General features: G+C 38.7%; 1 protein-coding gene across 3 annotated transcripts in view; it reads left to right on the top strand.

Annotated features, from left to right (window-relative positions):
- Positions 1 to 2,710: 2,710 nt before the first annotated feature.
- Positions 2,711 to 23,379, top strand: part of SIPA1L2 (signal induced proliferation associated 1 like 2) — a 100,440-nt gene continuing 79,771 nt past the window's right edge. Inside the window, exon 1 of one of the 3 annotated variants that reach the window (XR_009153147.1) lies at positions 2,711 to 2,986. The gene's annotated coding sequence lies outside the window, so the exon portion shown is untranslated. The remainder of the gene's footprint in view (positions 2,987 to 23,379) is intronic. The other 2 variants (XM_058166486.1, XM_058166496.1) reach the window with 2 other exon arrangements.

Below are 23,379 nucleotides of genomic sequence, written 5' to 3' on the forward strand. Positions count from 1 at the left end.
CTTGAGTCGACCACTTTTCAAACTGTGTATCTAATGATGATGATGATTTACTGCTATTCAACTAGTAATATTCATTCACCTACAATAATGGATGATCTCTGCAATGCCTCAGTATACTACATAAGTTGATCATTTCTGATGAAATGATGATCACATGACTGGAACTATGCATTATGTGTATTTATGGAATGTATGAATGGCTCTCTGTTTGGCAAAAAATCTCCCCTCTGAACACAGAGAGATACATTTCCATGGATGAATATGTAACTACATTGAGAATTTACATGGGAGAGTACATTTTAGATGATACTGATGTGAACTTGGCTATTCACAGTAGAGCAGTCAATACAATTTTCATTTGTTGTTTAAAAACAATGGGAAATCCTTCACAGAATTGTTTGCCCCAATAGTTGGATTACTATTGTGTAAAATTTAAAGCAAGGCATCTGAGAAAAAATTCATAGTATAATAAAGCAGGTCAGGAAGAAGTCTGATTGCGTGGGAAAACTCAAGGTGAAAATGAAAACTTGGCTGGTTGCATATTTTAGAACAATCCTGAGTATGTGTCAGTGTCACTGTAGTGTCTGCTCTATTTCAAGATTAGTCATAACAATGAGATTTAGATGACAGTTGGATTTTTGTGCATGTCATTGTATTACTTGTTTCAAAATACAGTGAAAGTCATTCAGCAATGACTAACCCCTATGTCAGTCTGGTAAAGAACTGAAATTGTGACAGGCAAATCATGTGCAAAAACATGTAATAAATATATAGTTTACTATACAAAAACAGTCTTGAGAGAAAACAAAATTCAGCTATGGATCTATACAATTCCCCTGTATTTAGGCAATTCCAGGTCTTAAAAGATGGTAAGAAAGTATTTGGTGGATGAATGATACAGAGTTGAAAAGTCACTTAATAAGAGAAATGGATTTTATGATTCACTCAAAACTTCAAGATTATGGCATGAAGATCTTTATCTGTCTGACTTGGAAACTAGATTTGCTATATAAATCAATGCATAGTTAATCCACTAATTTCTGCTGAGTTTTCTTGCCAGCACTATATTGTCAGATTCAATAAGTTCAGATTTCCTTTATTACAGGATGTGCTTTTCCTTCATTTGAAGAACTAATGCTTTAATAAATGTCACTTGATGCAATGCATTCATATCCTTCTAATATTTTTTACATCCCAGACTCCATTTTGAACTGTGATCAACTATTTGATAAGTTCAAAGGCTTCAAATTCCAATATGTGTACATTTTTTTAGAAAAAAAAATCTAACCATTAGAGAAGCTGGTTTGATTACAGAACAGTGGGAAGACCTTTTAACATATTTTTAAACCAAAGTGACTGCCAGGCATGACATACATTGTCTCGTATATAGTGTGTAAATTTTCTTCTTTGGGAGCAATGTAGGCTGTAAAATAAAATCTGGTCGGAAGTTATGCTGATGCTGTGAATAACTGAACACAATATGTTTGTTGGGAATGTGATCCATAACGAAGTCAGATAGGTGAGAGATTGTTGTTACTATTTGCTCATAGTGATGATCCCAAATGTTCCTGTTACTGTAAATCATTTTTGGTTGGTGATCAGTTTTATAGTGGGATATCTGTTCCAGCAGAGATCTCTAAACTATAGTATATTACAATCATCCCAACCAACAACCTCCAGATGTACTGAATTATATTTTGAACCGGTTTATGTCGCCTGAGGGATGGAGGAGAGTTGTAGTTCAGTAATATGGAGGACCCTGTTCTCAAAGTCTGATCTATCATCTTATTGTGGGTGGAGGCGTTGTCCCCCACCTCTTGAAATTGAACAGCTGTGATCTAGCTCAGGGGTTTCCAACCTTGGCAACTTTGTTTGAGGATTAACTCCCAGAATTCCCCAGCCAGCAAAGCTGGCTGGGGAATTCTGGGAGTTGAAGTCCATCAGGCTTAAAGTTGCCAAGGTTGGAGACCCTTGATCTAGCTTATTTTGGAAACGCTGAGCCTCTCTATAAAAATATGCGCATGTTATGGCTGGAAGGCTACGAAGCCTTCTCCGCAATCTCGGAGTCAGCCTTACTTTTTCAGAAGGACCTAACCATGCAACCTCCTGCCGTTCTTCAGTTCAGCGCCTCATCCTCCTCCATCACGCGGAAGAGAACTAAGAGTTTGCGATGCAGCTGGGAATCCGGCCGCTGCCAAGCCTACCCTCTTAGCAAAAAAAGCCACTGGGAGTCGTTCCGACGAGCTCTGACGCGCATCGCCAAGCAAGTAAACCCCGCGCGATCACTTGCTCCACTCGGGGCTTTCCGCAGATAAACTTTCCCCAGTGAGGGCATCTCTCTCTCTCTCCCCCCCTCCCCCCCCGTCCAACCCCAAAAGCAGAACTGTCAGGAGACGAACCCCGCCCTTGCTGCCTGGGAAAGAAAGACAAAAACAGAAGACGGCGGCGGCGGCTTCCCACGGCAGAGAGAAAAACCATTGTAAAAAGAAAGAGACCGAGAGAGAAAGGAAGGAAAAGGAGCGGCAAGAGGCCGGGCGGGGCCTACGGGAAACGGGGCGTTTCTCCGAGAAAGGGCGCGACCCAATCGCGTGCGCCGAGGGGACGCCTAGAACGACGGGAGCCAATGAGGCGCTGGGGAGGCGTGGCTGGGAAGAGGAGCGAACCTGCCTCTTCTTTCTCCCCCTCCCATCCGGCGGCTGAGGCGGACCGAGCCGCAGCTCGCCTCGGGTGGCTGCGCTACTCTGCGCTGGGGAAACAGTCAGGTGGCGCGCGGCGGGGAACTAGCCGCTGGTCGCCCGCCCCCTCCCTCCCTCCCTCCCTCCCTCCGGGAGAATTCCCCCCCCCTCGCCCTCCCGAAGCGCTCTGCCCGTCAGTCGTTCAAACGCGCGTGTGACTCTTGGAGGAGCGGAGATCTCGGGCGACGGGGGTCAATGGAGCGCCTGGACGGGAAGCAGCCCGCTCGGGCGACCTGATTATGACAAGGAAGGTAAGGCAGTAAAAGGGGTCGCCGTCTCCGCCCGCCCTGCGTTTGTTTCCCCGCGGGGCTTGCAAGGAGGGCGCGGGGAGCCGGGAACGGACGTTCCTTCCCTTCGAAAGGCGGCTTCCCTTCCCTATTGCCGAGGATGCCTTTTTTTTTTTTTTTTGGAGTGATGAAGAAGCTAGAAGACTTTGGGGGGCGGGTGGGGGAGTGTCTTTTGTAGTTTGGGGGAGGCGGGTAATGGCACCCCCGGGGGTCGCGTGAAAGAACGTGTTTGGGGAAAGGGGGTTTGTAGGAGTAAAGAAAGGGCGCCCCTCTTTTAAACGTTTGGGGAGAGGAGGGAAGCGGAGGAATCCCTCAGAAGAGAAGCGTGAGAATTTTTTTTGCATAAATACTTTTTATTTTTTTAAAACAATAAGACATAAACGCTAACATAAAGCATATATACTCCTACTTTACATCAGCTTGGTTTCGGTATTCCTCTCTTATTTACATTTCCCCCTCTTTAATTTTCTTTAATTATACTTTGTCTTTTTTTTTTTTGGTCCCATTATCCCTCATTTCTGTATATATTCCAGAAGGTGAGAAATGTTGAGAAATGTTATTAGCTTGGGCAAGATTGACCCCGAGACCTGCCGCGTCCTCTTTGGGCATCGGGAACTCGACCGTGAATTTCTCCCCCTCTGGAGCCCCCGAGGGAGACGGGATGGGCGGTCGGAAGGGAGGGAGGTGTGACTCTGGAGCGGGGATAAGTGAGGACGCCAGGAGTTGTTGTTTCGCTTGCCTGCTGGGGGGGCTCGGGCCGCTCCCGTGAAAAAAAGAGCAAGGTGTGTGTGTGTGGGGGGGATGCAAAGGGTCGGACAAGCCGCCTTCCAGAACCGCCTTGGCCCCTCTCGCCCTGCAATGTTATAGCTGGTATATTTTGACCGTCGCCACAGATAACATGCACATTATTAATTTCATCCACATTTTGCTTGCAGTGGTAGTGGTTCCTGCTCAATCCACTGACTTCTAAAAAGAACGCTGTCCTTTGGGGATATATAAACTTGTATCTCAGATACGTTTCTCTCCGAGGAGGAATAGCTTACGGTGGACGGAATCTTGCTTCTTCCTAGATGAGGGGAAAAATCTGCCATCTGCTGCAAATTCAGTGGCTGTAATGTTTTATGTATGAAAAATCACAAAGAAATGTTTTTTTCCCCCTCCTGTTGCTGCCAGTTCTTGGATCCCACCCACCCTCTGAATATCTGTGCGCACATATTCCCTTTGTTTAATTTTCTGGATTTCTTTAAAGTCGTTGGTGCCCTGGTGTGATGCAAAAAAAATAGCCCCATTTTATGAATTTTTGTTCAACTTTCTTGTAGAAGGGCTTCTTCGCACTGCTGTTGAGAATTTAGTTCACAAAGCTCACAGCATTGCTTAGACCATTACCATACGTCTCTGCTCAATATATGAAGTAAACTTGTAAAGTGTTGTTTTATTGAAACATATTTGAAGAGTTGTTTATTTGTTTGTTTCCAAAATATTGCTTGAAACATCTATGTTGTGGCAAAGGCTCTTTTAAGTGCATACTTTATCCAGTCTTTTTTTTCCGGTCACTTTTCATTTTAAATGTTAACGCTAGATGGCTTTCTTGTATCATTTACAAAGTACAGCACTCTTGAACCATCTTTTGATTTCTTATGCTCCATTATTAGAATATGGTATCACTTCGTAGTAAATGATTTAAACCAAATATAAATTCTTCTTAGCTTGATCGTTTATGTCAAGACTTTGTTTATTGCATTTGCACTTTTGTTTGAAATTTCTCTAACTTTGTGGTAAACAAATAGTTGGGAAGAAAAATCCACATTTGCATTCAGGGTTTTTCACATTATTTTTCAATTAACATAATTTCCCCAGCACAAAGAAATTAGTAGTCTTACTTAGCTTTACTAGAAGCTGCTGAATTTTTGTTTAACACAGGTGAAATGAGTGCTTGTTAGCATTTAAAAAGAACATAGAGCAGCTCTTTAAGGATTTTGTGGTATGAGGGAAAATAGAGTTTGAAGAAAGTATTGTGTCTTATTGTGGTTAGTAATTATATGAAACGGGGATAAAAAACTCTTTATATGAATACTTGCTAGGAAGTATGCTTGTGATTATATTTCTCCTTTGCTTAAGGTCTGCTTAAACTTTTTCTCTCTGAACATAAATGATTCCAAGATTCTACTTCAATGAGTAGAATTAATATCTAGAAGTCCTGTATGGGATTTGGGTAGGCTTGTAAACTGAGTAGATCTCAACAATGCTGCAAGAACTTTGTGTACTATCTGTGTTTTCTAGATTATTATTGTACCTAGAAAATCTGAGTTGTTTCCAGCTTATATAGTTTGATAAAATCACTGATTGTGTTGCATTACAGTATTAAAACAAGCTCAGATAAATCTCAAAACAACCCAACATTTATATAAACTAATTTTCCAGCAAAACTTTTAACTAATTGATTGTATTAATATTTTTAAGTATTTGATTTATACAACTTTGAAAAGGAAGGATAGGAATAAGATAAGCCAAGATGATCTATTCCTTTGATTAACAAGAGATATCTCTCAATATTGTTTCTAATATTTTGATATCATCAGTCTTTCCAGTTGTAAGGTGGTTGTTTATCACTGAGAAGGATGTGTGAGTAAATTTGTACAGAATTGGTTTGTATGTCTTTCAAATATTTCCCTTGCATCCAGACTTAGGGAAATATTTGTTTATTTACATAGATTGTGCCTTAAGTTATTTCTTCTAAAGTAAGCTCTTGTTTTCTTCTTTCTCGTGGTTTAACAAAGTTTGGAACAATTTGTGTGCTTTATAAAATGTACCTATTGTAAATGGCCATTAGTCTTCTTACTTTCCCCCCCACCTATTAAATCAGTTACCCACTTTGAATTTTAGAAATGTTGGTATTTCAGAATGAAACTGTTTTATTGGCTTCTACTTCCTCTGAATGATTGTTCGATCTCAGTTTAAAAAATAGTGATGTAATATATGTTTCTACTTTGAAGGTGGATTTAAGATGCAGTTTATCCATATGGCAGACAGTATTCTTGAATTCTTGAGGCTGCATCCTATACAGTACATACATTGCTGGAAGAAAATATGATTAAAGAAATTCACTACAGATGTTCTTTGGTTCCTACCTATGCATATTTCAATAAATGATTTAAATTTCTGATAATTGGTTACTAAAGCTAATAGTGTGGTTTTTAAAGAAGATATGTCATTTATAGTTCTTAAATTTCTAAATATAAGTTATATACATACTGATTTTCAAATTCAGTAAAATTGCAAATTCATAGATTACATGTGTTCTTTTAATTAATACTTTAATTAATACTATGTGTTCTTTTAATTAATATTACTTGGATGTTTCTTACTGAACTTCAATTTCACAAGATGTATTTCTAGGATTCAAGGCTTTTAAACGGGGCCTCTGTTTTTAATTTTTACATAGGAAATTTCTTTGCAGGAAATCTTTTGCTACTTTACAAAGTATACTACCTTTTAATTAAATGAAAAATAAATCATGTACAGTATTATGTACATTGCTATGTGCATTGCCTTTTCATTAAGTCTGGCATTTTAGTAACATAATTGAATAATGTAACTAACATAATTGATAAACTTTGAGCAATATGGAACAGGTTTTCTTGTTTGTTTGTAATGCAATTGTTTATAAGAATCCCTAGTCAGTTTTTATAGCAATGAGGTTAGACAGTTTTGAAAACAAATTGTTGCTCTGGAAATACAGGCATGTTTAGGACACCAGCTGCTTCATAACACCATTGTTTTTAATATTCATTTGACACTCCAGTGTCTCTTTCACAATTTAAATACCAACATGGAAAAAGCACACATAAAATGAAAAATTAAAGGATACATTTGTGGGATAGGGAACAAAATGTAATGGGAATGCACTGAACAATATGGAATCCCCAGATACCTATTACTGGTATTTATTATGCTACCGTTCAGTGGGATATAAATCAGTCAGCATATGAGGTGAAAACTACCTGGAAGATGAAGATGAGATCCCTTTGGTGGTATTTTAGACTGAGCAAAAATATTATAATTCCCATACTCCAAAATCTCAAGTTATTCCACCACCTGGTTTTAGGCAAGAGAATGGAGTGTACCAGTTGGACATGGTTGCTTGAAAGTGTCATAAACCCTGTTATGCTGGCATCCAGCACATAACAAGATGGGTATATGTGCCAGTATGGTGGGCAATCCACCATACTTTAGAAATACCTTTTTATATCACCTTTATTATTTTGATAACTAATTCAAGGCGACAAACACACCTAATATTCTGGAAGTTTATCAGAGGGAAATCTAACCTAGAACTAAAGAGAAATTTCCTGACAGTGTGAACAATTAGTCAATGAAAAAGTTTGCCCCCGGAGTTGTAGGTACTCCATTGCTGGAGTTTTTCTAGAAAAGATTGGATAAACATTTATCCGGGATGGAATAAGAACACTTGCTTTGGGCAGGAGGTTGGACTACAAGACCTCCAAGCTTCCTTCCAGCTATATGATTCCTTCCTCCTCCTATTTTCCCCACAACAACAACCCTGTGAGGTGAATTCGGCTGAGAGAGAGTCTTTAGCCCAGTCATCCAGCCGGCTTTCATAGTCATCTTGGCTTTCTTCTCATCTTTGGACCTGGAATAGTGATCCAAATAAGATCTTCATATTTATTAATTAATTAATTATTTATTTATTTGAATTTATATCCCGCCCTTCTCCGAAGATTCAGGGCGGCTTACACTGTGCTAAGCAATAGTCTTCATCCATTTGTATATTATATACAAAGTCAACTTATAAACAGTGTGGATAATCCCTATCACTTTGTACAACTTTTATCAATGGAAGGAAGATTAATTTCTTGTAAAGTTTCTCAGAGTGAACTTACTGAGATACTAATAGTGGTCCTACTGTAATTAGAAAGGTCAGGAATAAAGAAGGCAGCAGATGGAAATTTTTGAAAATCCCTTTTATAGAGATCAGAAATTGATATATGAAATGAAAATTAGAAAGCTATACAAACTCTAAATTATATTTGATTTTAGTTTCTTACCTGAAAACTGATTTCTATCACTGTAGGACTGATAGCTTAAGTTAGACAGCTTAACATTTTTCATTAGCAAAATAAGTGTGCGTCCTTGAAAGTTCTAATTTTTTTAAATTTGACATATATAACACACTTTTCTACTATGGCAAATACTCAAAGTGGCAAATGTGTTTTCTTTCTCTCTCCCCATTAAAATTTAAAAGTGAGACCCAGATTGGACCCAGATTGGTATCTTGGTGAAAGCATCAGGCCAAGAAAACTGAAGGGAGTTATCTAGTCCAGGCAGTTACCACGAGTCAGAAACTGACTTGAAGGCACTGGCTGAGGAATTCTGGGAGTTGAAGTCCACAAGTCTTAAAGTTGCCAAGGTTGGAGACCCCTGTTTTAGATAGCAGGCTGTAAGATATTTCAGTGGAAAACAGAACTTCATGCAGTTATGGGGGAGTTCATTCCAGAACAGAGAACAGCACAAGGTAAAGCTTAAACTGGAGGCATTTTTTAGCAGGTACTTTTTGCAGAGCTTAATGGTGGGACAGGTTCGTAATAAGAAAGGTGCCCCTTGAATTATAATGTATGCTGATCAATATCAACAACTTAAATTGTATTTGGATATTTTGCTACTGCCATTATATGAGCCCTGTTCTTTACGCTAATTAATATCCTAATTGGGTTTTGTATCAAATTCAGTTTCTGAACACTTTTCCAATGTAACCTCTTATACAATATGGTGCATTAGCCATGATGAGTTATTCCAGTACTATAAAAAAATCAGTACCTGTACACATAACTCTAGTTTTCTTACTCCCTTGCTAGTGTATCAGTGTATGTTTATTTTGGCTGCTTTATTATAATAAAGTTTGTAAATTAATACTTGGTTTTACAGATTGCCGTCCTAGATAATTTGGGATAATTTGTGTTGTGCTGTCTTTAGTTTGAAGGAGGAAAACATAATTTAAATAATTGTTTATGCTATATTTCAAGAGTAGTTTGTGGAAGATATGCCTATGACAGGATTCATTTTTCTAGATATTGCAGAACACATCATTTGATGACAACTGTGGGAAATTTATATATTGATTGATTATGCCTGATGAAGTCAGTGTTGAGTTTTTGCAACCATATATATATAAGGTGTTTTCTCCATGGTAATCAGTCCCTAACCTGGTCCTTCAGGCCTTATAATAGTATATTCATCATTAGTATTATTAACTAATTAATTTTGCTGGTTGATTGTCCTCTTTTTCATTCTACCCTACTCAGCATTAAAATCTTCTCAAAGTCTTATGGATCTGAAATAGGATAATTTGAGCCTGCTTATGTGTGCCTTGGGTGAGAATTCCAGATTGGTTTGTTTGATAATATATTTGTTTTTGCAATTAAATGCTGAAAATTTAGGATTCTTAAACATGCTACATTTGTATTAATGACAAAACTTTTTTTTCATTGTAACACTGAAATTAAAATTAAAACTATTGAAAAAACTAGATTTGACTATATTAAAAAGAGAAACTTTTATTTAAACTCCAGTTCTAATATTTGAAAAAAATGTAATAAAATTTAATTGTTTGAAACAGGCATGTAATGTAAATTTAAGAAAAATTGCCAAAGTATGTGATAAAGAGAAGTGGTTGATATCTCTATCAATTTTGCTAGCAATTTTTTTCAGTAGGGGGTTGGACCAGTGGTGGGTTTCAAAATTTTTTGCTACCGGTTCTGTGGGCGTGGCATGGGAAGGATACTGTAAAATCTCCATTCCCTCCCCAATCCAGGGGAAGGTTACTGCAAAATCTCCATTTCCTCCTGATCATCTGGGACTCAGGAGGCAGAGAATAGATGAGGGGCAGGGCCAGTCAGAATTTTTACTATCGGTTCTTCGAACTACTCAAAATTTCCGCTACCGGTTCTCCAGAACTGGTCAGAACCTGCTGAAACCCACCTCTGGGTTGGACATAAGAATGCTCAGTTTGCTTTCTGTATTTATCTAACTAAGCTATTTAAAAGAACTATATCTTACCTAACTAGTTGTCTTAAATAGTTGCCAATATGTTGTTAGGTATGAGTATATAATCATTCTTAAATATTTGGACAAATACATAATAACTAATTAAAACTGTGCCAGGAACTGAACTTTTAATTGCTTAGTATAATACCCAATGTCTTACATACAGTAAATGAAAGAAAGAATAGAGTGCAATTTTTAGGGAAAAAAAGATTATATATTCAATTATGTGCATTCAAACTATAGAAATATGATTGGTAATATTCTGTTTAATTGAGATAATTTTAAATAGAACGTTTAGAATGTTTGTAGAAATGGGTAGTCTTGTATATTTGAAAATAATTAAAGGATTTTTTTATTCCTTGGTGTTGTACAATTGTGACAATAAATACACTGGGTAGATAGATTCTATGCTCAATTAAGCTTGAGTATTCAAAATAAACCTTTGGAATTACTTTTTTTTCCCCCTGAATCTCTTTTTATCCAGTTATGGTTGGTAGAACTTAGTACAATGGTAAAAACTAATTCAACGGAGCTGAAATGCACTTTTTATTATTTTAAATTTACTAAATCACCTAATTTAGAAAATTAAGGAAAGAATTATCTACATTAAAGAAGGAAAATTACATAAACATCTGATAATAGAAATTTTAGATGTGGAGAATGCTTTGTAGTATCATAGATCACAGAGTCCAGCCTCTTGTCCAATGAAGGAATGCATTATTATGGGATCCCTGACAGATGGTCCCGTGACTTTTGTTTAAACACTCCCAGCAAAGTAGAGTCTATCTCATGAGCAGTGTGATCTACTGTTAAACTGTTTGTACTAATAGAATCTATTTTGCTGACATCCTATGTTCCCTCTAAGTACTATCTGCATTTATGTGCATGCATGCACATCACTCATGAAACTTGCACAGACAGTAAAAGGCAGACTATGTACAAAATTCAGATTAATTAATAAATAAATGTAACCACATAAAACCTCAGGCTTACAGTTTGCAAAGAGTCCTGGGCAAGCTTGCTGCTTTGGCTTAACTGCAGCGGCAAAGGTTGTTTGGTAGCACTGCAGGGTGAACAGAGCTGGAGCTCATGGCAGGAGTTCCTGATCAGTCAATGGTGCAGGAGCACTAAGTGTTTGCTCCTGCAGTTAAATGAGCTGGTGTCTTTTGCCCAGGGCTTTCCCAGTCTTGGAGCAGTAGAGCCCCAATTGCATGAAGGGAGTCCCCTCCCTCCAAAAAAAGGTTGAATTATTTTCTCTCCTTACTCCCCCTTCCCCCCCACCAAAAAACCCCCATTTAATGTCTTCCTTCCCTCCTTTCAGAAAATGTTTAATTAATACTAATTAATTAATATCTGTAGAATTTTTACATGCAAAAAAGGTTTGGAGTTATTGTTAATAATACAAACGTCAGTTTTTAAACATTTAAATAAGTCCAGAATACATCCAGAAAAGAAGGAAAGAATCGGGAAAATGAACAAAAGAAGGCTCTCTCTAAATACCTTTTAATGCTTTTTTTTCTTTTTCTAATTTTTTTAATTGCACATCAAATTTCAAAGGGAAGGGGAAAATTATAAATGCTTACAAAACATTGATTGCAATTATCAGTGATCAGTGACTAGTGAGGTTAAATTATAATGTTGTTAGCATGTATGCCGGGGTGAAATCTACTTACCTTCCTTACCAGGTTTGGAAGTGCACGCGCCGCGCATGCGCAGAAGGTAAGAAACACATTTTTTACCTTCTGGTAAAAAATCTGCTCCGCCATTGCTACTGAATCACCGACCTACCGGTCACGATCACTACCGGATCACACAATCTGGTCCGATCCAGGAGCATTTCACCCTTGGTGTATGCATTGAGCCAGTTAAGGCACTGGGCTAGGAACTGGAGATTGCGAGTTCAAATTCAGCCACAAAGCCAGCTAGGAGAGGGTGAGGGTTGGTCCAGCCATTCATTCTCAGCCTTAAGAGGAAGACAGTGGCAAACCACCTCTGAAAAATGTGGGGATGGTTGCCAGGAATCCAAATGACTTGCAGGCACAACTTTTTAAGTGTATACAATTATTATACTTTCTGGTTTCTATCCTTGAAGAGATATGTAAATATGCTAACATGTTATTATTGTGTGTATTTCCAATTTACTTGTATACTCATATTGTGGTGCACAAATGTATAGTTGGTTTGGGAGAAACAGAACAAAAGTCTCCCCCCCACCCGGCATATGGCATGTCAGAAATTAAAGGGAATGTTGCTGACATTCAACTAAAATCTACTTCTCTGTAATTCAAAATCACTGTTTGTTGCCTTGGAATAATTCTGACCATTGTAGAGAACTCTCATGTCTCCCTGCAGTCTTCCTTCCTCCAGGCTAAACGGGGCCAAGATAGTTTGTTATCCACCAAAATACCTAAATTCTTTCTTTATATACTCCTGCCCAGTATGAACACTCACATCATGCTTTTGATTTTTCTGCCCCAAGTGAAAGACTTCGTGTTTGTTATTGTTAAAATTAATTTTACTGATTTTTGCCTTTGTTCCAGTTTGTCAAAATTTTCTTTTATTTTGATACTGTCTTTTAAGATTTGTGTCCATTCCTTAATCACTTCTGCATTGTCTAAAATGTAATGATGTATTCTAACTCTTCATTCAAGTTATTCATAAATATGTCAAACAGCAGGATAGAATAGACTAGACTAGGCTAAGTTAGGTTGGGCTGGGTTGGGCTGAACTGGATTGGACTGGACTGGACTAGAATGGAATAGAACAACAGAACAGAACAGAACAACAGAGTTGGAAGAGACCTTGGATGTCTTTTGGTCCAACTCCCTGCTTAGGCAGGAAATCCTATACCATTTCAGACAAATGGTTGTCCAATTTCTTCTTAAAAACATCCAATGTTGGAGCATTCACAACTTCTGGAGGCAAGTTGTTCCACTGATTAATTGTTCTAACTGTCAGAACATTTCTTCTTAGTTTTCAGTTTCTTCTCTCCTTGATTAGTTTCCATCTATTGCTTCTTATCCTGAGAATCTTAAAAATATCCCAGTGATAACATTGTTTGACATTTCAGCTTGATGTGGAGCCATTGTTGTATGTTTGCTGGATACAGTTGGTCAACCAGCCTGATCATCCAGTGTATATGGTCTGGTTCACATTTGCCATCTTCTCCATTAGACTCTGTTTGAGATCTATCTTGTTTACAGTGGAGGGAATACTCAATTGCCACACTAGGGAAGTTCACAAATAGCTTGTGGCATTTGGATTAAGAGGCTTGAGCAGCACTAGCATCCAGTGATGCAGTTAAGAGACTACTCCATCAAAATCTTGAAAGAGTGCATTGAAGCACAAAAGTCAACATGAGCAAAAGCAAGACGACCCTGTCAATGACCAGCCCATCAAGTTTCTCCAAAGAAGATGAAGGTAAGAAACACATTTTTTACCTTCTGGTAAAAAATCTGCTCCGCCATTGCTACTGAATCACCGACCTACCGGTCACGATCACTACCGGATCACACAATCTGGTCCGATCCAGGAGCATTTCACCCTTGGTGTATGCATTGAGCCAGTTAAGGCACTGGGCTAGGAACTGGAGATTGCGAGTTCAAATTCAGCCACAAAGCCAGCTAGGAGAGGGTGAGGGTTGGTCCAGCCATTCATTCTCAGCCTTAAGAGGAAGACAGTGGCAAACCACCTCTGAAAAATGTGGGGATGGTTGCCAGGAATCCAAATGACTTGCAGGCACAACTTTTTAAGTGTATACAATTATTATACTTTCTGGTTTCTATCCTTGAAGAGATATGTAAATATGCTAACATGTTATTATTGTGTGTATTTCCAATTTACTTGTATACTCATATTGTGGTGCACAAATGTATAGTTGGTTTGGGAGAAACAGAACAAAAGTCTCCCCCCCACCCGGCATATGGCATGTCAGAAATTAAAGGGAATGTTGCTGACATTCAACTAAAATCTACTTCTCTGTAATTCAAAATCACTGTTTGTTGCCTTGGAATAATTCTGACCATTGTAGAGAACTCTCATGTCTCCCTGCAGTCTTCCTTCCTCCAGGCTAAACGGGGCCAAGATAGTTTGTTATCCACCAAAATACCTAAATTCTTTCTTTATATACTCCTGCCCAGTATGAACACTCACATCATGCTTTTGATTTTTCTGCCCCAAGTGAAAGACTTCGTGTTTGTTATTGTTAAAATTAATTTTACTGATTTTTGCCTTTGTTCCAGTTTGTCAAAATTTTCTTTTATTTTGATACTGTCTTTTAAGATTTGTGTCCATTCCTTAATCACTTCTGCATTGTCTAAAATGTAATGATGTATTCTAACTCTTCATTCAAGTTATTCATAAATATGTCAAACAGCAGGATAGAATAGACTAGACTAGGCTAAGTTAGGTTGGGCTGGGTTGGGCTGAACTGGATTGGACTGGACTGGACTAGAATGGAATAGAACAACAGAACAGAACAGAACAACAGAGTTGGAAGAGACCTTGGATGTCTTTTGGTCCAACTCCCTGCTTAGGCAGGAAATCCTATACCATTTCAGACAAATGGTTGTCCAATTTCTTCTTAAAAACATCCAATGTTGGAGCATTCACAACTTCTGGAGGCAAGTTGTTCCACTGATTAATTGTTCTAACTGTCAGAACATTTCTTCTTAGTTTTCAGTTTCTTCTCTCCTTGATTAGTTTCCATCTATTGCTTCTTATCCTGAGAATCTTAAAAATATCCCAGTGATAACATTGTTTGACATTTCAGCTTGATGTGGAGCCATTGTTGTATGTTTGCTGGATACAGTTGGTCAACCAGCCTGATCATCCAGTGTATATGGTCTGGTTCACATTTGCCATCTTCTCCATTAGACTCTGTTTGAGATCTATCTTGTTTACAGTGGAGGGAATACTCAATTGCCACACTAGGGAAGTTCACAAATAGCTTGTGGCATTTGGATTAAGAGGCTTGGAGCAGCACTAGCATCCAGTGATGCAGTTAAGAGACTACTCCATCAAAATCTTGAAAGAGTGCATTGAAGCACAAAAGTCAACATGAGCAAAAGCAAGACGACCCTGTCAATGACCAGCCCATCAAGTTTCTCCAAAGAAGATGAAGGTTAGTTGCTGTGACAGCTCCTTATGGAACTTCATGGCTGAGCTGACCCAGTGAAATCTGTTGTAGCCAGCTTAGGAAGGGAAGGAGCTAATACAAGAATATTGCACATTAAATCTCTGGAAAGAAGAGAGAAGCTGTACTGTACATTTGCGGGAGAAAAAGGATGGCCATAAGCTCCAAAATCTAACCCTGCAATTCCTACAAATTCTTACTATTTGTGATTTTCTTACCTGGGACAGAACTTCCATAATGAGGACCAATTGTTTATATTTTGTAAAAATATAGTAGTTGCATTATACTTAACCATGGTATTAATAATTAAGCTATTAAGAATAAAAACAATATAGACAGTAATTGTATAGTACTTTAAAATATCTAGCACAGGTTGATAACTCAGGAATCTATTAGATCTTGGTTTGTTAGTGGAGTACTTGTACATGCAGTTTCTTGGATTGTAAACAAAACGAGGAATTTGCTTAGGTGAATTTTGTGTGGGTGGCAGACACGTTTGTTTTGTTAAATGGCCCTGAACTGTTTTAGGCTCCAGTTCTGGATGGGGTTAGGTTTTCTGTTTTCCTAGCTGTTTATGGGTATGAAGGAGAAAATAGATCCCTAAAGTGTCATAGATCTTGGGGCGGAGGGGATGGGATTTAACAGTTGCTTCTCTTAAATTCCAGGTTCATATACCAGGCTTTCTTCTTGATTAAGATTCTTAGATCGAGAATAATCAGTCAAGTCACTGGCTTGAAGAGCATGATGAATAGTAGCATCCATGAAAAGGTGGAGGCAAATGCAAGACCTTTTCTTTTTTGTATGCATTGATATCTATGTACATTCGAAATCAGGCAATGTTTGCATTGCAGGACTCTAGGACTCTCCCCTGAAAATGCCGTTACAAGGCACATCTATTCCTGGTTTATTTATGGTTATACCAGTAAACAGGAACAAATTAAGAGTACAGTATGCACAAATCATTCACTAAAGTAAGGGGTCTCCATAAGTTTGGTTAGTTTAATGTGAAAATGTGTTGTACCAATCTTGAAATGTTGCTACTGATACTGAATGTATTCCAGCTCTATAATATAAGTACTATAGGAGTTCATGGGATTTCTCCAGTGGTTACAGCTGTCTTTAAAAATAACATTAACTGTTGGGTGTGTGTGCATTTTTTGCATTCATTTGATTTGTTGTGAAGGTGGGAACAGCTGAGCAACTGCAAATTGTATATGTTTATCATAAGCTGAAGCAGTTGGAGAATGTTATTCTACCTCTTTACATCTAACAAAAGCAGCTTGATGGTTGTTAAAGCCAAAATCATTTACAGTTCCAAGCACACATTGTACATATTTTGTCCGCAATCCATATTTATGTAAGAGCTGAAAGAAAAGTTGTGTGTGTGCGCGCGCGCACACACACACACACACACACAGTTTGTATATTCTCAAAAATGTTCAGTTACTTTTTATAAATACTTGGTAAACCTTGATAACTTTCGTAAGCATTATTGGACTGTAAGGAATAGAAATACTTTCCAAATGTTGAATGTTTATAATGTAGAATTATGCCTATGCAAAGTGACACAGATTCAGTTGGTGGGCTGTGAATTTATTTTACAATTTTTATAATGCTTGACTCCCAGCATAGACTATTTGTGGTGATTACCATATCCACTTGATCACAATGAATGAAATGTCATAAAATAATTGAAAATATCCTAAAGCAATAAATCATCCCATAATTTAGTTTAAAAAAAACAAACCAAGATGAAAATCAAAGGGAAAACAACATATTATTATTATTATTATTATTATTATTATTATTATTATTGTTGTTGTTGTTGTTGTTGTTGTTGTTGTTGTTTCGATTTCTATACCGCCCTTCTCCCAAAGGACTCAGGGCGGTTTACAGTCAAAGTAAAATCAATTAATACAAAGGAAAATTTAGAGTTTATCTAAATATTTAGATATTTAGACGTATGATATGACATGTGACATATGATAAATATCTAAATATTTAGATATTTAGACATATGATCGATAAATGTGAGCTGCACTGGTGGCTGGTCTGCTTCTGGATCCAACGCAAGGTATTGATTGTATCAACTTTAAATCCCTTTATGGAATGGGACTAGGCCCGTGATGGTGAACCTATGGCACGTGTGCCACAGGTGGCATGCCGAGCCATATCTGTGGGCACGTGAGCATTGCCCTAGCTCAGCTCCAGCGTGCATGTGTACGCCGGCCAGCTGATTTTCGGGCCTTCTGGGCCCACCAGAAGTCAGAAAATGGGCTGTTTCCGGCCTCCGGGTGGGGCGGGGGAGGCCATTTTCACCCTCCCCAGGCTCCAAGAAAGCCTCTGGAGCCTGGGGAGGGTGAAAAACGGGCCTTCTGGGCCCACCAGAAGTCGGGAAATGGGCCATTTCTGGCCTCTGGAGGGCCTTGGGGGTGTGTGTGGCAGAGACCGTTTTTGCTCTCCCCAGGATCCAAGTAAGCCTCTGGAGCCTGGGGAGGGTCAAATATGGGTCTTCTGGCCCACCGGGAACCTTTTTGCCATTGCGTGCCAAAAGCGGGAACGCAGGGGTTGCACGTCCATGCGCGGGGTGCAGGGGGGCATTGAATTATGGGTGTGGGCACATGCACACCCGACCCCCCCCACACTCCCCACGCTTTTGGCATGCGACGGCAAAAAGGTTAGCCATCATTAGACTAGGCTACCTTAGGAACTGTCTCATTCCAATGGGTTAGACTGCCCCACTCGCTCCAGCAGAAGGAGTATGGTGCAGTCAAGGAATTTCAGCTAGTGGGTTCCAGGAGAAAAACTTTCTCTGCCATGGTTCCCGCCCAGCTTGCTGCTGGAGGTAGGATCCACTCCTACTATCTTGGCCTTCTGAAAGGGCTGTAAATCCTGGCTCTGTCAATTGGTTCTATGCTGGAGGTGGCTGGTAGACTAAAAAATAAGACCCTACCTCCATATTTCCCAAAGCACGGGTGTCAAACTTAATCGTGTCATGTGACATATCACAACTTTTCCCCCCTTTGTGGAGCTGGGGTGGGCATGGTCTGTGTGTGACACACCTGGCCCGTGGGCCACCAGTTTGACAGGTCTGTCCCAGAGTCACTTTGATAGTGAAATGGACAGCATATAAATAGATCTAGTGATAATTTAGAACAACCAGTTTTCCATTTAGGCTGTTCCAGTTTGCTAAGGTATAAATAAGGTTTTTTTTTAAAGCTTACCAGAGAAGTCTAAAAGGCCCAAGGTAATAGGTCTTCCATGGTCTTCTTTCAAGGAAGAGCATATGCAGAATACCTTTAGTCAAAAAATGCAACTCTTGGCCTAATGTATATGGGAGAAGGTATTCCTTCAATTAGGCAAAGTAGGCAGGCAGGGCCCAATCCAGCAACACATTTTTATGTAATAACAAGCCTGATTTGACTACAGAAATTCTTTGGGTATGATATGCTCTGGCTGAAAGACATCTGATAACATCTCTTGACTTGATTTGCTTTGCTTTGCCAAAGCTCAGAAGTCATACTATTTGAAATAATAGATTGACTTGAACCACTTTAGGTCGGTACTGCTATTAGCATCTTCTCTTAGCTCTGGCCAAAATGTTTCTAGGCTGGATACAGTAGCATGAGGATTGCCCTAGCCCTCACCAATGTTGTCTAGACTTGAACAACTTTGACCTCGCTGCCTAAGAGTGCTTTATATTAGGTTAGAGAGATTTACTAACCTTATTCTGTTTGGTGGTTAAAAAAAAGTTTTAAAATGCTAAATGAGTCAAGCTATCTAGCTAAGCATCTTCTCCAAATTTACCTCAGCGTTATCTGTTTTATCTCCAGGTGCCTCTGCTGAGATTAGGTAAGTAGCTAGTAGCTACTAGCAAAACAGCCTTTCCCTGGTAGCACCTGGTTATTGAATTACTTCTGTAGCGAAAAATAAATTTATCAGTTCTCTTTGTTTATTTATTTATTTTATTTTATTTTATTTTTCAGATTTATATACCGCCCTATCTCCCTAGGGACTCAGGGCGGTTCACAGGCAATTAAAAACAAACATATAAATACAATTTAAAATCAGACATAAAAAACTTATTCAATAGCCAGATTGATAAAAAACAATATAAATACTAAGAACCCCATTAAAACCAATAAATTTAAAAACTAACCCAGCCCCGCGCAAATAAATAGGTGTGTTTTGAGCTCGCGACGAAAGGTTCGGAGGTCCGGAAGTTGACGAAGTCCTGGAGGGAGTTCGTTCCAGAGGGTGGGAGCCCCCACAGAGTATTTTACACGTTACCATGTAAAGTTTTTTAAAATGTTAAGTTTCAAAATGCACTGGTGTCTTTTAGGACTTTGTACTGCAACTGTTTTTCCTTGGTTTTATTCGGTGGTATTGTGTCTGAATTTTATAATTTTTTTGCTTAAATTGTAAATTGTTCTGACAGCTTTCGCCTAAAGCTCGCTTATAGCACCTTTAAGAATAGAACTAATTCTCAGGGGTGCAGTCGCTCTTTTTAGAGCAGTATAAATGGCTCAGTTAATACATAGATGGAAAAGGGGCCAGCTTCTAGAACTGCAATTCTATATACATTTATTGAGAAATAAACCAGATTTAATTTAGTAACTAATTTTATGTCAGAACTTCCTTGTCAGTTAGAAAAACAACGCAGAGGTGTTCTTGGTTGATGCTTTTATTGTGACAACTTGTGTCACCTCACCCTAGTCAGCAGTGCTTAAACTTTGTCATCCCAAATCAGCTCTAAAATGCTGCCACCGATGGAATCAAAAGACATTTTGCCAGTAAATGCCCATCACATTTCTAAGCCCAAAAATCCAGATAATGTTACTGACCTCCCTTTGAGTAGAAGCCCTCCAGCAACTGAATAGAGCTCAGGCTTCAGATACCAGGAAACAATACTTTATTTAATGCTTTCCAAAGAGCTCTGAAATATATCTTTCAGGTTCAGTTGGACTCGGAGCACTGGCTAATTTTGATGATCTTGTTGATCAATTTGCCTAGTCCAGTGATGGCTAACCTTTTACTCGTCATGTGCCGAAAGCACAAGTGCGCATGCGCGACAGCACCCCATAATGCAATGCACTCCCCTGTGCATGTGTGCATACCCCACATGCTCCCCTGCCCTCCCCCCCCACATGAGCGTGCAACCTCCCGCCCCCTGTTTTGGGCCTAGTAGGCCTCCCTGCAGCCTCCTGGGTGGTGGAGCTGAGCTGGTCCAGGGCTCTGTGTTTAAGCTGTGGCACATGTGCCATATGTTCGCCATCACAGGCCTAGTCCATCGGATCATAAACTACCCAATTCATGTCTCTAATCCCATTGCTTGCCCTCACTTTGACCATCTAGGGATTTTGTCATTGTATTTAACTTCTTCCTTGTGTTGTCCATTTTTTTGGGGGGGGATAGATTGGCTACAGATACATATTACTGAGATTTGTTGGAATTTGTCTTTTTCATCAAAGAGCTATCACAATTGCTAATTATAGCTAATCACATTTCCTGCGCTGAGAGTTATTTCTGATAGATAGGTGACCATGTATATTTGTTTAACAAACAGATTTTATAAATCAATAAACTTTCCCGTCATCACACCATGGCAAGCCAATCCTGTTTTATCAGAAAATACTCTGAACTTGCTGACGGTTTTGGAAAAGAGGCAAATATGTGGCAAAGCAGCTGTGTAAATGTGGCTTTAGTAAGCTATTTTTTTCATTCCTCCTCATGGGAACAGCTTTGAGAGGTTGTAGAATTTTTTTTAAAAAAAACTAAGTTCTATTGGGAAAGTCAAATGTATTTCCCCCCTGTTGATATGAGGGAGGGTGAATTTTAAATCTAAATTGACTTGGATATTCTGCCTTGTCTTGAGCTTAACTCTTTTCATTTGTATATTGCATGGACATATAAGCATGGAAAATGAGACCTCTGAGAAAGAATCTTGATTAGGTCTATGAACATGTTTTAACTGTAATGTACACATATTGAACTCTAGCTTGTTTTTCAAAAACAAGCATCATAAACTAGGATCCAATTTGAGATGGTCAACAAGACAAGAAATTTAATCTTCCAAACTTTAATACTTGTGCTGGAGCCCATCTTCAAGGAACTTCTCTCTTTCTCTCTAGAATGTGTGAAAGAGAGAGAGGGAAGTTCCCCAAGGATAGGCTCTAGCAGAGTCCGAAAGTTTGGAAGACTAAACCTCTTGTCCCCAACTCATATCTGCTCCTGCAACATTATCCTGGGACACATATATTTGCCTTCATCATAAACTAGGTTTGTTCTCTAGAAAGAAACAAGCCACGTGAGCATTTTTCTTTGTATTGTCAATTAGCAGAATTCTTACTGATCAAGATATCAAATATTGAAAATACCTACTTATTTGTCTATCTCATTCTCTCCCTTTTCCCTTTCTCTCTTAGCATGATAGGAAACAAAGCCCTTTTCTGTTTTCATTGCTACACAGAGTTGAATTTCCAGCTTGGAAACCATAACAACAAAAAACCTATAGTTAAAGAGAATATGAAATTGTATTTGCAGGATGTTTGCTGTATGAACGGAAGGAAAGGTTCCTTTACAAAGATCATCTCATTGTGCTGAATATATTGTAGGCTAATTCAGTTTTAGCCTAGTTTAGAGACACTAGCTGAAAACTAAATATTACATTAGTTTGAAGAGAAAGCTTGTAAATTTTAGAATCTTGCCCTCACAAGCAAATGTTGGCCAATGTTTAGCAAGTAGTTCTCCAACAAATAGAAAATGTTCTAATGTTTTTTTTTAAATGCATTCATTGATTTTACACACACACACTATTTATTTATTTATTTGCTTGCTTGCTTGCTTGCTTGCTTGCTGGGCCTTTGGCAGTGTGGTGATTGAAGTGTGGAGATGGCTAAAAGTTCCTTTTACTCTGGAAAATTTCTTCCTCTGTATTTATTCCTTCCACTTTTTGATGGATAGCTTGGTACAGCGGTCATGTGCATAATATAGAGTCATGCTGCACAAACTTGATCTTCATTTTTTCCCTACTAGGCTGATGATTTACTGGTAGATATGCCTCTTTCAAAATCAGCTTTCTATTTGCTTTTTATTGAAGTGTTTTTTCAACCAACTAATTGTGTTCTGTTTTATAATGGATGTCTTTGCATCCATTATTTTTTAGCTTCAGAAAAAATGTCACAAAGATTTACTTTTAGATCTGACTTGGCACCTTTTAGATATATCCTCAGTTGCCCTCTCCACTCTTCACTTTATTTGTACTTTCTTGAGACTTCCTTTGACTTCTGGACTTCCTTTGAAACACAATACTGCAATGTTATTGGGCACCAGCTCTGTTCTGATAGCTTTAATTGTAAACATATTAGAGATGGGAATTATTTAGGTTCCTGAGGAGTCATCTTAACCAATCCCTGTTCTATAAAAAGACAATCTCTTCTCATTAAATATTAATTTGAGCAACCGGTGGTACAATAAGGCTCATTGTTCTTGCAGAAAAGCTCCATTTTATTTAGCTGAGTGCTACAGCACTTCAAAAGTAGTAGTCAAAATTCCAAATAATTACAAAAAGTTTCTCAGATTAAAGTAAGAGCAGCGTCTGTTTTTCCTTTTCCAAAATCCACTACATCCTAGCTAAAGCCAGAGATCTCTGAATATGAAAAGCATCTTTAAAGCTGAAGATTTAAAGTTGAACATTGGTTGAATGAAATACTTGCTTACAGAAAACGACACCTTTTTAGGGCTTGAAAAGAAGGGATAGCAATCTTTAGAAATAACGCAAGATAAAGTCTAGATCAGGGGTAGTCAACCTTTTTATACCTACTGCCCACTTTCGTATCTCTGTTAGTAGTAAAATTTTCTAACCGCCCACCGGTTCCACAGTAAAGCGCCGTGTATCGTCGTCTGCACATGCCTCTCACGCATCGTGGATTGGGGGGGCACTGGCTACCAGCTCTGCTCGTCTATTACAGCTGGGTGGTGTGGGGGGAGCTGCACGAGGTATTCTGGGACGAGGCTCTTTTATTTGCTGTCGCACTATAGGGCCATTTAGTGTCACTTACGTAACGTGAACTAAACTTATACACGGGTGATACAAATAGTATATTTTCAGAAATTTAAATTGTCACGGGGAATTTTATGAAAACCTAATGAAAATGTTTTT

Source organism: Ahaetulla prasina, chromosome 1 (assembly GCF_028640845.1).
Source record: "Ahaetulla prasina isolate Xishuangbanna chromosome 1, ASM2864084v1, whole genome shotgun sequence".
In the NCBI taxonomy this organism is placed as follows: domain Eukaryota; kingdom Metazoa; phylum Chordata; class Lepidosauria; order Squamata; family Colubridae; genus Ahaetulla; species Ahaetulla prasina.